The 13,008-nt window shown below is 38.2% G+C and overlaps 1 long non-coding RNA gene across 1 annotated transcript; it reads left to right on the plus strand.

Annotated features, from left to right (window-relative positions):
• Nucleotides 1–513: 513 nt before the first annotated feature.
• On the plus strand, nt 514–2,043 carry LOC122003213. The gene is made up of 2 exons (XR_006117872.1): nt 514–706; nt 1,793–2,043. It is a non-coding gene; the product is annotated as an uncharacterized LOC122003213 (long non-coding RNA).
• Nucleotides 2,044–13,008: the final 10,965 nt, after the last annotated feature.

The raw sequence follows: 13,008 nt of genomic DNA on the forward strand, positions 1-13,008 counted from the left end.
GCTCCTTGGACGAGGTTGGAGATGCCCTCAATGCTCAATAAAAGCAGTGTTTGACCAACATCAAGTCACAATTCATTTTCTCAAGCTTCAATGATCCTTCTACTACTCTGACCACGCTGTGTTGCTACTGCGCTGCTACTCCATGACATTCGACCACTACAGGCATATCATCACCAACACACAAGCGCTTTCACCTCTACATCTTTCGTGTTGATAATTTTAATTAAAATCATTTATTTTATTGTCTAAAAGGAAGTGTAGGTTGTTACACTATCATCTTTTACTCTTGTTGTAAGGTCCCATGTATTTCGAATGTTTAAATTAGGAATTGAGTTTTTTTGTAAAGGTTAGTTCGATGTTTTCAAAGACAAGGGTAAATTGGTGATGAAAAGAAAACAAGATTAATAAAATATGTGTTAAGTAAAATATAGTTCACATGAATTTTATTTATGGATAAGTGAAATTTTCTAGAAGTATTTAGTAGAGCCTTAACCTAATACCTAATCTAATTCTTACGAGCTAGATTGGGATGTGGGCTTATTAGTGAAACCTGGAGCCCAACCAAAGAAGGGAAGGGATGGTACCTGAGAAGGAGAGGAACTGAGAAGGAGGGGCAATCTTTGCTAGGACGAGGGTTGTCGGCGTGCGATTCTAGCTGCAGGAGAGCTTCTGGCGATAAGGAAAGGAAAGTAGATTCCTCTTGTAGGTATGGAGGAGTGCTTCTTCCTGTAGACTTACGAAATGATCCAAATGTTGGCCCTGTTCTAGCACAGGGTTTTCTCAATTTTTTTTTTGTTTTGCTCCAATTTTGGGAGATTTCAATTGGTTTCGGTGAATGCAATACCTCCTTCGAGAGGAACTTTGAATGTTGAACGGATTTGGATGGAGGGGTTAAGATTCAGTGGGGCTCTTGGTTCCTCATGCTAACCGTGATTTCGAGGGTAGATTTAGGAGGTTGGAATATGTTTTCAATATGGATCTTGCTCTTGTGAGAATTCTGATTTTGAACAGTTTTAGTGGAGGTGCTTTGGTTTTGCTTTGCAATTTTGCTCCTTGTGAGGGTTTTGAATTATGAGCAGTTTTAGTGGAGGTACTTTGGTTTTGCGATGAGTTAGTTTCATAATGTTGTGCTTGCTCCTCCTATTAGCTCAAATGTTTGGGTCAGTTTTTTGTAGAATGGGAATTAGTGCAACTTAGGAAGTTGTTCCTCCATAATCTACTTATGATTCCTAGAATATATACGCTCTGCTTGAATTTTAAGTAGAATTTTCTTTTATGAATGTCAGGAACAGAACTATGCATGCTTACTTGTGTGATATGTTATGACTAAGTCATGTTTTCCCCTATATGATAACTAGATTGAATGTGGGCATAAGTGATGATAGTACGGGATGAGTATCTTGGGATGAGCTCCAGAAAAGGCCCTTCTAAACATGAATGATAATGCAATATAGACCAGCTTTGGATAGATGATTAAAATTTCTCTTAAGAGGTACCTCTCAACGGTTCATAAATATGGACCAAATGAATGTTCTCTAATAATAGTTATCACATTTGCATCATGTTTATTCTTACTAAATTATGTTGAAGTTTCCTTTAAGGTGTATTCAAGACCATGCTCGATGTTGTCTGATCTTAATTCTTACTAAGATATGCTTAAGTTTACTTTTAACTAGAAGCAAGTTCAAGCTCCATATTTCCTAGTTTTCAATCTTATTTTTCTATTCCTGTCATGTACCTACTAGTGGCATATACTTGTTGGGTCTGTGGATTCATAATGTGAATGATGCAGGTGGGAGAGATGGCACCAAGGATGTAATAGGGGGTGTGGAGGTGGAGTAGCTGAGGAGATGAGATGAATTGCAAAGCACACTATCCGGGGTCCCTAGAGCACGTTATACCATTTAGTCTTTCAAACTGCTATGTGGATATGAGTTGGAAACTATTTGTTTGCTTACCTTAGTATGAGCTCATAAAATTGTCATTTGAACGATATATGTCCAAATTTGAGGCTTACTTGTGATGCAAGATTTCCTTTTTAAAGGTAATAGTGGTACTTTAGGTTTTGGTGTCTTCAGTAAGGGTAAGGGATTTTCAGTATCTAATGGAATGTAAATGCAAAGATAAAGTTAAGCGTCATGCTACATATATGATGGTCAATGGAATTGTGCGATATAAGGTCACACATGGGTGCTAAATGCTGGTTCACTCAAAGAAGATATTATGACTGAGGCACATACCACTCCATACTCCGTTCACCCAGGGAGTATGAAGATGCATAAGGATTTATAGCTATTGTATTGGTGATCAAGCATGAAGAAAGACATATTCAAATTAGTTCATGAGTGGCATACTTGTCAGCAGGTGAAGGTGGAATATCAGATGCCAGTCATACTACTAAAAGTACCTCCAATTCCCACATGGAAGTGGGAAGCTATCACTATGGATTTTGTGGTAGGATTGCCAACCTCACCAAGGGAATCAAATGTCATTTGGATTATTGTGGGTAGATTGATAAAATCAGCTCATTTTCTACCGATAAAGACCACCTTCACTATGACACAGTATACAAAAATATATATTTGAGAGATTGTCTGACTATATGAAATTTCAGGCAGAATTGTGTCTGATAGGTATCCAAAAAGTTTACTTTCGGATTCTAGGAAAATTTACACTGCATGTTAGGTACAAAGCTCACTTTTAGTATTGCATTCTACCCTCAGAAGGATGGTCAATTGGAATGAGCCAATCAAATTCTTAAGAATATTCTCTGAGCTTGTGTGATCGATTTTTGGGGAAGTTGGGAGTCAAAATTGCTTCTAGTGGAGTTTACTTACAACAACAGTTATCAAGCTACCACAGGTATGGCTCCGTATGAAGTATTATAGGGAGGAGGTGTAGAACTCCACTACATTGGGATGAAGTAGGCGAGAGAGCAGTTCTGGGTCTAGACATTTTGGCTCACATGATGAGCCTAGTGGCTAAGATACAAGGCAGAATGCAGGCAATGCAAAGTCACCAAAAAAAGTTATGCTAACTAGCAACTAAGAGATATGGAATTTGAAGTAGGAGACCACATTTTCCTTACAGTGTCGTCGATGAAGGGAGTGCTGAGATTTGGCGAAAAGGGAAAGCCCAATCTAAGGTACATTGGGTCATTCGAAATACTAGATCATATTGGAACTCAAGCTTATCAAGTTGCTCTAAGAGTTCACAACGTGTTCCACATTTCCATGCTCAAGAAGTATATCCCTAACCCTGCTCACGTGGTTCACCATGAGCTGATTCAATGGATGCTAAATTTGCCATATGAGGAGACACTAATGTTGGAGTGTATACTAAAAGCCTAGCTTTTGTATAAACATTTATAAGAATCACATTGGTCAAGTGTCTACATTTATATATACCAAATGTAGATGTTCAATTAATTTATATTGTAGATAACATAGTGTGTGGTGTCACACACAGAAGATCGTGTTATCAGTTCTTTATAAATTAAAAGCAGTAGCTCACGACCAAGATGGAAAGGAACAAACCATTGGAAGGTCGTAGTGTAATTAGGTATTAGTTTATCTTAACTATACAATTACACTAGTACACTTAGAGTGTATTGAGCAGGACCATTTAGGGGTCGTTTCTTTTATACTGACTTTATAAAGGAACAAAGACCTCAGTTATTATGGAAGTGTGTGTAGGTTCAGCGGAGGCCGGCAAGAGGGGGGTGAATTGCTGAAAACAAAAACAAACTATACCCTCCTCGGCTTTCCAACTCAGTTAGTGCAATAGTTAACAAAATAATAAATCAATGAAAAGAGACTCAGGAATTAACCTGGTTACAACCAAGGAGGTTGTTAATCCAGGGCAGTAGAAGCGCACTAAAAGAAACTCTCCTTTGCTGAAGGCGGAGAAGCCTTTTACACTTTCAAAAGCTCAGAACTATTGCTAGGAAACACTACAGATTGAATGCTTGAGTTGTTGTTGAATTCCTAGCTCCAGGGGCCTTTATATAGGTCCTGGAAATTCTATCCTGAGGCTCCAAGGCGCCTCCAACGAGGGTCCAAGGCGCCTCCATGGGAGTCAGCGGATAAAACTTTATCCGCGCGCAGAACGGTCACTTTGACTGGTTGAAGGCGCCTCCAATCAGGCTGAAGGCGCCTCCAGCCTGGCTGACGGCGCCTCCAAGCTGCGCCTCCAAGCTGGCAGCTCAGCTCCTTTGACTTCGTTTCCAGCTTGTTGCGACTTCCGATGCTCCGATCTTTTGGGTGATTGTGGCCAACCGAAATAGGGCTCACCCGAACCCAATTTTCGTCCTTCCTCGAGCAGCCTTCCGTCCCAGCTTAATGTCCCTCGAACGTCGCGCACGCTCTTCACGCCCACCGGAGTACTCTTCCGCAGCTCTCTCGTCCTTCGGACGCACCGAGCCCGTCGGCTCCCTTCCCGTGTCGTCCTTCTCGCTAGCTGCGTCTTCTGCTCGACTTCCGGTGTTCCTAAGCTCCTGCACACTCAGACACAGGGATCAAATACAACGCAGGACCTAACCAACTTGGTTGATCACATCAAAACTACCACGGGGTCCAACAATCTCTCCTTTTTTGATGTGCATCAACCCAAGTTCAAGTTAGGGACAACATAGACATAAATAGTAATTTTAAAGGTAAATTACTAGACTAACAGGTTAAGTACAATTTTGTAATAAATAAAATTGCAAAAAAATTTTGCAATTAGTAAACATTTAAAATTTTATCTCCCCCTTGTTTAACTTCCCCTTGAACTTGTACCTTTATCTCCCCCTTTGATCACAGCAAAAATGGGGTTAAGAAACAAATGACTTAAGTTAAGTGAAATGTATAGAATTTTAAAAAAAAAATCTAAGTTAAAAATGAATTCAAAAAAAAATTCTAAGTCAAATTTTAATTTTTGAGGTTTAAAAAATTTCTAAGTCAAAATTTTTGAATTTTCAGAAAAAAAAATTTCTAAGTCAATATGAATTTTTTTAAAAAAATTTCTAAGTCAAAATGAATTTTTCAAAAAAAAATTCTAAGACAAATTTTTGAATATTCAGAAAAATTTTCTACCTCAATATGAATTATTTAAAAAATTTCTAAGTCAAAATGAATTTTTTTTTTCAAAAAAAAATTCTAAGTCAAATTTTTGAATTTTCAGAAAAATTTTCTAAGTCAATAAAAAAAAATTTCTAAGTCAAGTTTAAATTTTTTTTTTATTTTCACAATCTGACTTTTTAGAATTTTAAAAAGATTTAAAAAACTTTTAAAGCATTATTTGATTCTAGTTTAATGTTTTTTCAGAAAGTTAATTAAACATTTTCTTTCAATATTTTAGCTTCCAGGTCGTGGCGAGGCACTAGGCCTTCTTGGTTATTGGAGCAACAACCACTTCCTTAGACAAAGCTTCCATAAAGAATTTCAATGTTTAATTTTCTCACTTTAAGCTTTTAATTTTTGAAAAATTAATTAAGCACAGATTTTGGAACCCAATAGAGGTTCCTTCCTACAGGATTATTCAAAAATCTAGGGGGTACATAGTTTCTTGGTATTTTTCTAAGTTGACCTTGATGCTTCCTTATATACTAATTTAATTTACCATAAGTTCTAATTTGTGACTTTGGAAATTTCTTTAAGCATGCATCATTTTTCAATTTTTCAATTTCTAATTTTAAATTTTCATTTTTCTGATTTTAGATGATCATACATTTCTAACGGGCATGCTCTTGCTAAGTTCAACTTTAGTTCAGCATTCTCTTTTTCTAATTGATCTAACTCTTTAGAAAGAGACTTGATAAATTTGAAAGATTGAGTTGGGTTTAGATTGCGTACCTTACTTACCAGGTCTGGTGACGCTCCCCCTTCACTGCTACTTTCTTCTTCTGATGTTCCTCCCCCTTCATTGATGCTCATCTCTGAGCTGGACGTTTCTTCTTTCTGATGGTTGGCCATCAGTGCTAGTCCCGAGAATTCTTCGACTTCCGATTCGAAGGATGACGAATCTGACCAAGTAGCCTTCAGATTCTTGTGCTTGGAGGGTTCTGGTTTCTTGTATTTTGGCTTTGCCCTTTCTTTCTCCTTTCTCTTTAGCTTTGGACAGTCATCTTTGATGTGTCCCTCTTCGTTGTAGTTGTAGCAGCGAACCATCCTCTTCTTTCGATGATGCCTCTGCGATTTAAATTTATTAGTACTAAAAAACTTATTGAAGCGTCTTACCAGTAGTGCCACTTCGGATTCGTCGGCTGAGGCTTCGGAGTCAGAACTGTTCATCTTTTCCTTTAAGGCAATGTTCTGACTTGTCTTCTCTGCTCCGTTGGGTTCTGAAACTCGAGATTCGTGAAGTTTAAAAGTTGAAAATAATTGTTCTAACGTACTTACCTCGAGGTCCTTAGAGATGTAGTACGCATCTACTAAGGAGGCCCACTCTGGAGTTCTCGGGAAGGCATTGAGCGCGTATCGGATGGAATCCCGGTTGGTTACCTCTTCTCCAAGGTTCGTTGGTTGCGTTATTAGCTCCTTGATTCTCGCTTGGAGTTGCGCTACCTTCTCACCTTGGTTCATCCGGAGGTTCGTTAACTGGTTCCGGAGGATGTCGCGCTTTGCTAGCTTCGCTTCGGAAGTACCTTCGTGTAGCTCCAGGAATTTTTCCTAGAGATCTTTCGCTGAGTCGTAGCTTCCGATCCGATTTACTTCTTGTGGTGGCAGCACACTAAGCAGGTGGAACTCCGCCTTTCCGTTGGCAACGAAATCGGCTTGCTCCTTCTTGCTACATGTGTTTTCTTCTTTGTCTTTCGGCGCTGCAAAACCATATTTCATTGTAATAAGAATATCAAAATCTGTTTTAAAAAATACCTCCATTTTGCGCTTCCAGGTGGCGAAATCTCCGTCGAACTTCGGGGGGATGGATGTTCACTCCGGCCATCGTCTTGATCATAGTGCTTCAGTTGGCGGTTAGTCATTCTGAGGCGATCAGGCTCCGATACCACTTGTAGGTTCAGCGGAGGCCGGCAAGAGGGGGGTGAATTGCTGAATACAAAAACAAACTATACACTCCTCGGCTTTCCAACTCAGTTAGTGCAATAGTTAACAAAATAATAAATCAATAAAAAGAGACTCAGGAATTAACCTGCTTACAACCAAGGAGGTTGTTAATCCAAGGCAGTAGAAGCGCACTAAAAGAAACTCTCCTTTGCTGAAGGCGGAGAAGCCTTTTACACTTTCAAAAGCTCAGAACTATTGCTCGGAAACACTACAGATTAAATGCTTGAGTTGTTGTTGAATTCCTAGCTCCATGGGCCTTTATATAGGTCCTGGAAATTCTATCCCGAGGCTCCAAGGCGCCTCCAACGAGGGTCCAAGGCGCCTCCATGGGAGTCAGCGGATAAAACTTTATCCGCGCGCAGAACGGTCACTTTGACTGGTTGAAGGCGCCTCCAATCAGGCTGAAGGCGCCTCCAGCCTGGCTGAAGGCGCCTTCAACCTGGTTGAAGGCGCCTTCAAGCTGGAGGCGCCTCCAGTCAGGTTGGAGGCGCCTCCAAGCTGGCAGCTCAGCTCCTTTGACTTCGTTTCCAGCTTGTTGCGACTTCCGATGCTCCGATCTTTTGGGTGATTGTGGCCAACCGAAATAGGGCTCACCCAAACCCAATTTCCGGCCTTCCTCGAGCAGCCTTCCGTCCCGGCTTAATGTCCCTCGAACGTCGCGCACGCTCTTCACGCCCACCGGAGTACTCTTCCGCAGCTCTCTCGTCCTTCGGACGCACCGAGCCCGTCGGCTCCCTTCCCGTGCCGTCCTTCTCGCTAGCTGCGTCTTCCGCTCGACTTCCTGTGTTCCTAAGCTCGTGCACACTCAAACACAGGGATCAAATACAACGCAGGACCTAACCAACTTGGTTGATCACATCAAAACTACCACGGGGTCCAACAGTGTGTGCTCTTAATCCTAATATAATAACAAGCACATATATTTGATATTTATTTCTTTAATTTATCAATGGGTGAGATTTAGTTCGATAAATCAATAAGCCTAATAAGTTGGGAAATGATATCACTTATAGTGTGTGCTGTTGATTATAGAAGGAAACTGTGTCCTAGTGATCTAGGTTGATAATGTCCCCAAGAGGAGCTCATAAGGATTGTCATGTTAAACCCTGCAGGTGGACTTAGTCCGACATAACGATAAGGTTGAGTGGTACTACTCTTGGACTAAGATATTAATTAAATGAGTTGTCAGTAACTCACTTAATTAGTGGACATTCGACATCTTAAATATAGGGAGACTAACACACTCATAATAAGAATGAGCCCAAAATGTAATTTGGGATTAGTGCGGTAGTTCAATAATAGTTCTTTAGTGGAATGAATTATTATTGATGAAATTAAGTTATGTGTTCGGGATGAACACGGGATGCTTAATTTCATCGGGAGACCAAAACCAATTCCTCCTCTCGGTCCCTATCGTAGCCTCTTGTATATAGAGATTTATGCCCACCTTCTTACCCAACCAATAGGGGTCGGCCAAGCCAAGCTTGAAGCTCAAGCTTAGGGCCAGCCAAGCCTAAAGGTTGAGCCTTAAGGTGGCCGGCCAATAGCTTGGAGCCCAAGCTTAGGTGGCCGGCCACATCATATTAAAAAGGATTTTATTTATAAATTTTTCTTATGTGGATTCCATGGTTTTAAAAGAGAGTTTAAAATTTAAATCTTTCCTTTTATAGCTTTCTACAAAAGATTAAGGATTTGAAATCTTTCCTTATTTGTAGATTGAAAGGTAGATTTTAATTTTGAGAAAAACTTTCCTTTTTAACCATGTTCATGATTTAAAAGAAAGTTTAAAAATTAAATATTCTTTTTTATAAGTTTCTACAAAAGATTAAGAAATGATTTGATATCTTTCCTTATTTGTAGATTGAAAGGAGATTTTAATTTTTAGAGATAACTTTCCTTTTTGGAAATCATCCACATGTTTAAAAGAAAGATTTTAATTTATAAAATTTCCTTTTACTAACCAATCATGAAGGGATAAAATTATTGGAGAAATTTTTATAAATTTCTGGAAACAAATTAGGAAGTTTTAATTCTTGTTTAATTAAAACTCTCCTTGTTTTGGGGAAATAAGTGGCCGGCCAATATTATTGAAATAAGGAAATTGATTTTTAATAAATTAATTTTTCTTTTTCATAGCCAAAGAATTAAGGAAGTTTTTAATTAAATTTCCTTATTTGCCAAGACCAAGGAATATAAAAGAGGAGGTAGAGGTGCTTTCAAAGTGGACGACTCTATTATTCTTTTCCTCCCTCTCTTCCTTGGTGTGGTGGCCGGCCTCTTCCTCTTCTCTCTTCTCCTTCTTGTGGCCGAACTATCTTGTTCTCTTGGAGTCCTTGTGGTGGCCGGATCTAGCTTGGAGAAAAGGAGAGAAAGGAGGTTTCGTTCTTGCATCCCTTGGAGCTTGGTGGTGGTGGCCGAACCTCATCCTCTCTTGGAGTCTTGTGGTGGCCGAACCTTGCAAAGAAGAAGAAGATGCTTGGTGGTTCTCGTCTTGGAAGATCGTTGCCCACACAACGTCCGAGGTTAGAAGAGGAATACGGTAGAAGATCAAGAGGTTATTTTTGCTTACAAAGAAAGGTATAACTAGTAATTGTTTTTCACATCATACTAGTTTCCTTTGTATTGTTATTTTTGGAAATACTAAACATAAGAGGTATATGATTCTAGAGTTTTTGAAATAGTTTTTTTTCGAGTTTATGTTTTCTTCTTTTTCGAATTTGTGATTCGATTGTTCTTTTTGGTTAACCTAGAGTTATTTAAGGAAATAAATATTAGCTTTCCTTAAAAGGCTTTGCCTAGGCGGTGGTGGTTGCTCCCATATCCAAGAAGGTCATGTGCCTCGCCATGCAGTCCTGGAAGTCAATTTTGGAAATTAATATTTATGGAATTAATAACTTAGGTGGATTTGAATTAATAGTGTTAAGTTCCGCTTCCGATTCAAATCTAAACCATTAAGAACATATAAGTTAAATTTGGAATCAATGATGTTAAGTTCCGTCTGTGATTCCTAATTTAACTTCTAAAGAACACAATAGGTTATTTAAGGAAAGGTTCGACACTTGTAAAAAATTTTTGTACAGTGGAGCCGGTACGATTTTCCTAGGGCTAACCAACAATTGGTATCAAAGCTAGGATTTGCCTCTGTGTGTTTGGTTTTCAAATTAGGTTGTACGCATGTCATACATAATTTAGGCAGGATAATAGTAGGATGTGCTAACTTTGTTGTTGCAGGCTCCAACTATTATAGCATATTTTTATTGTGTGTGATTGGACCCTTGGACATGTCAAGGGCATTTAATTGTGTGTGCATGATTGTATGTAATTAAATACAGCAGGAGCTGTATTAGTTATTAGGTTTTTATATTTTTGTTCGATCTAGAATACATGTACATTCCTTTATGGAATATAAGATCGATGTATGTAAAATTCTATATTTGTCGCGGATCGGATGCTTGAGAGGCGTGGTACTTTTAGAGCACCGGAGGCGCAGCGGAATAAGAAGCAAGATCGATACGACGACTCGACCTGATAGCGGTGGCTAAAGATGGCAGCAACTAGGGTTGAAGCATACGGAGGACAGTGAGAGAAGAAGCTATAATAGTTGGAAATTTAATTTCCATATTTATTGCTTTATTTACTGTGATGTGTGTGTGCATGTGATGAATGCTAGATTAGGTTAAAATTCCTCACCTTAAATAACTAAGTGGAAGAGGGATTAGTATATTAATCCCACAGTCTCCATTACTGGTTTGTAAGTGATGCAACAAGCTTGCGTGTTGGCTCTGAGTGCCTCCCTCCACAACGGATGAGTTTGTTTGCGGATCACTAGATCAAACTTCCTTAATAGATGGTTATAGGAAGTTATTTAGGATGTGTGTGATCTTCTCCAACTGAAGGGGCACAATTCTATTTAATGGACTTAGTATCAAGTAATGGTATACACTTAAACACATTTAATAGTATCCTCCCCAACAGAGTCACTACTATCACTTGTGTGACCAAAGGGAAACCAACTATTGATTTGTCATAAAACTAGATTGGCAAGATAATAAAATTAATAAACTCCTCTTATAAATGTTTGAATTTGTATACGTCCACACTAACGTGGCATACATGATTCATAGTGTTTGAGGTAATTTTATTTGTCAAAAAGTTATATTGACAAGATAGTCAATGGGTAAAATCCTCCTCTTACAAATGTTGATTTTGTATACGTCCACACTAACGTGGCATGCAAAATTCACGGTGTTTTGAGGTGTTGGTAAATTTAAATAGTATTGTTTGAGGAATCAATATTATTTTAAATTTAGAGTCTTGACCAAATATTTGATCAAAGATAGACCAACTATTAATTTTATTTGTCATAGGTTGACGAGATAATAAAATTAATGGATGAAATCTCTTTTTAGAATTTGTATACGTCCATACTAACGTGGCACACAAAATTCAAGGGGATTTTGAGATGTTGGTTTTGACCAAATATTTTTGTGATTCTTAGGATTTCAAATGTTAGTCAATCCCCTAGTTGTTATACTATAGAATAGACTTAGTAGTCCCAATTGTAATGATTGGAAAACTTGGACATTATGGTAGACTATCCTCTCAGAACTGAGAACAATAACAGTGTATTTTATTAGTTGTTGAAACATATTTAGTGGTGTTATCTACCGGTACCTGGTGTGTAGATACAAGAACCACTGATTATGTCTGCAATTCATTGCAGGGGTTCCAGAAAATCCGACAACTATATAAATCACCGTCCACATGGGCATTGCTGTAAAAGTAGTAGCTGTTGCAGTGGGAAATGTTTATCCTTTGATAGGAATAAAACATGGATTTTAAGAAATTGTTTTTAAGTACCATGTTTAGAAAGAAATTTATTTCAGTTTCTAAACTATTCAAAGAATAGATATTCTGTCTATTTTGATAACAAACTTGTTATCAAGAAAAATAGGAAAATTATCTGTTTCGGTACATTGGTTGACAATTTATAAATCCAATAACTCCCACGATGCAATAAATAACACATCTTCTAACTTTAAGAGAAAGCAACCTTCGGAAATGAACCAATTATATCTTTGGCATCTAAGGCTAGGTTATATTAACTTGAGTAGGATTCATTGGTAATCAATGAACTCTTGGGTTCATTGGTAGTGGAAATCTTTCCAATCTGAGAGTCTTACTTGGAAGGAAAAATAACCAAGAAGCTTTTAAGTCTAAGGGGTATGGAGCCAAAAATATGTTTGAATTGGTTCATTCTGATTTGTGTGATCCTATGACTATCCAGACAAGAGGTAGTATTTAATATTTTGTCTATTTTATAGACAACTATTCAAGATACAAATACATTTACTTGATGTGCCGCAAGACTAAGTGCTTTGATTAGTTCAAAGAGTACAAGGTTGATGCGGAGAAACGTTAAAGTAAAAGTATCAAGTCACTATGGTAAGATCGTAGTGGCAAGTACCTCTTGGGACAATTTAGGAGTCACTTATCATAAGTAGGGATTCAATCCCAGCTAACTGCACCTGGTACACCCCAACAGAATGGTGTAGTAGAAAGAAGGTATATGACTCTTATAGAATAATTAGATAGATGATGAGTTATTCAGAAAATTACCAAATTCGTTTTAAGGATATACTCTGAAAACGAAAGTGAACATAGTACCTTCCAAGTCAGAACTCTCTACTCATATAGAATTGCTGAATAGGTGTAAACCTATTTTGAAGCATATTCAGATTCGGGTAGTCCAGCACATATGTTAAAGAGAGACAATGATAAGTTGGACAGGAGTTCACTTGTTTGTAGGTTATCCTAGATAAACGAAAGAAGGTTTATAGTCTTAAAAATCAGAAGGTCATTGTTAGCATCAATGACCGATTTTTAGAAGAGGACTATATAATGAACCACAAGCCCATAAGTAAATTTGTTCTTAAGAAAATAATAAAGGACACGTCTAATCTAG

This window comes from Zingiber officinale, chromosome 1A (genome assembly GCF_018446385.1).
Source record: "Zingiber officinale cultivar Zhangliang chromosome 1A, Zo_v1.1, whole genome shotgun sequence".
Lineage (NCBI taxonomy): Eukaryota > Viridiplantae > Streptophyta > Magnoliopsida > Zingiberales > Zingiberaceae > Zingiber > Zingiber officinale.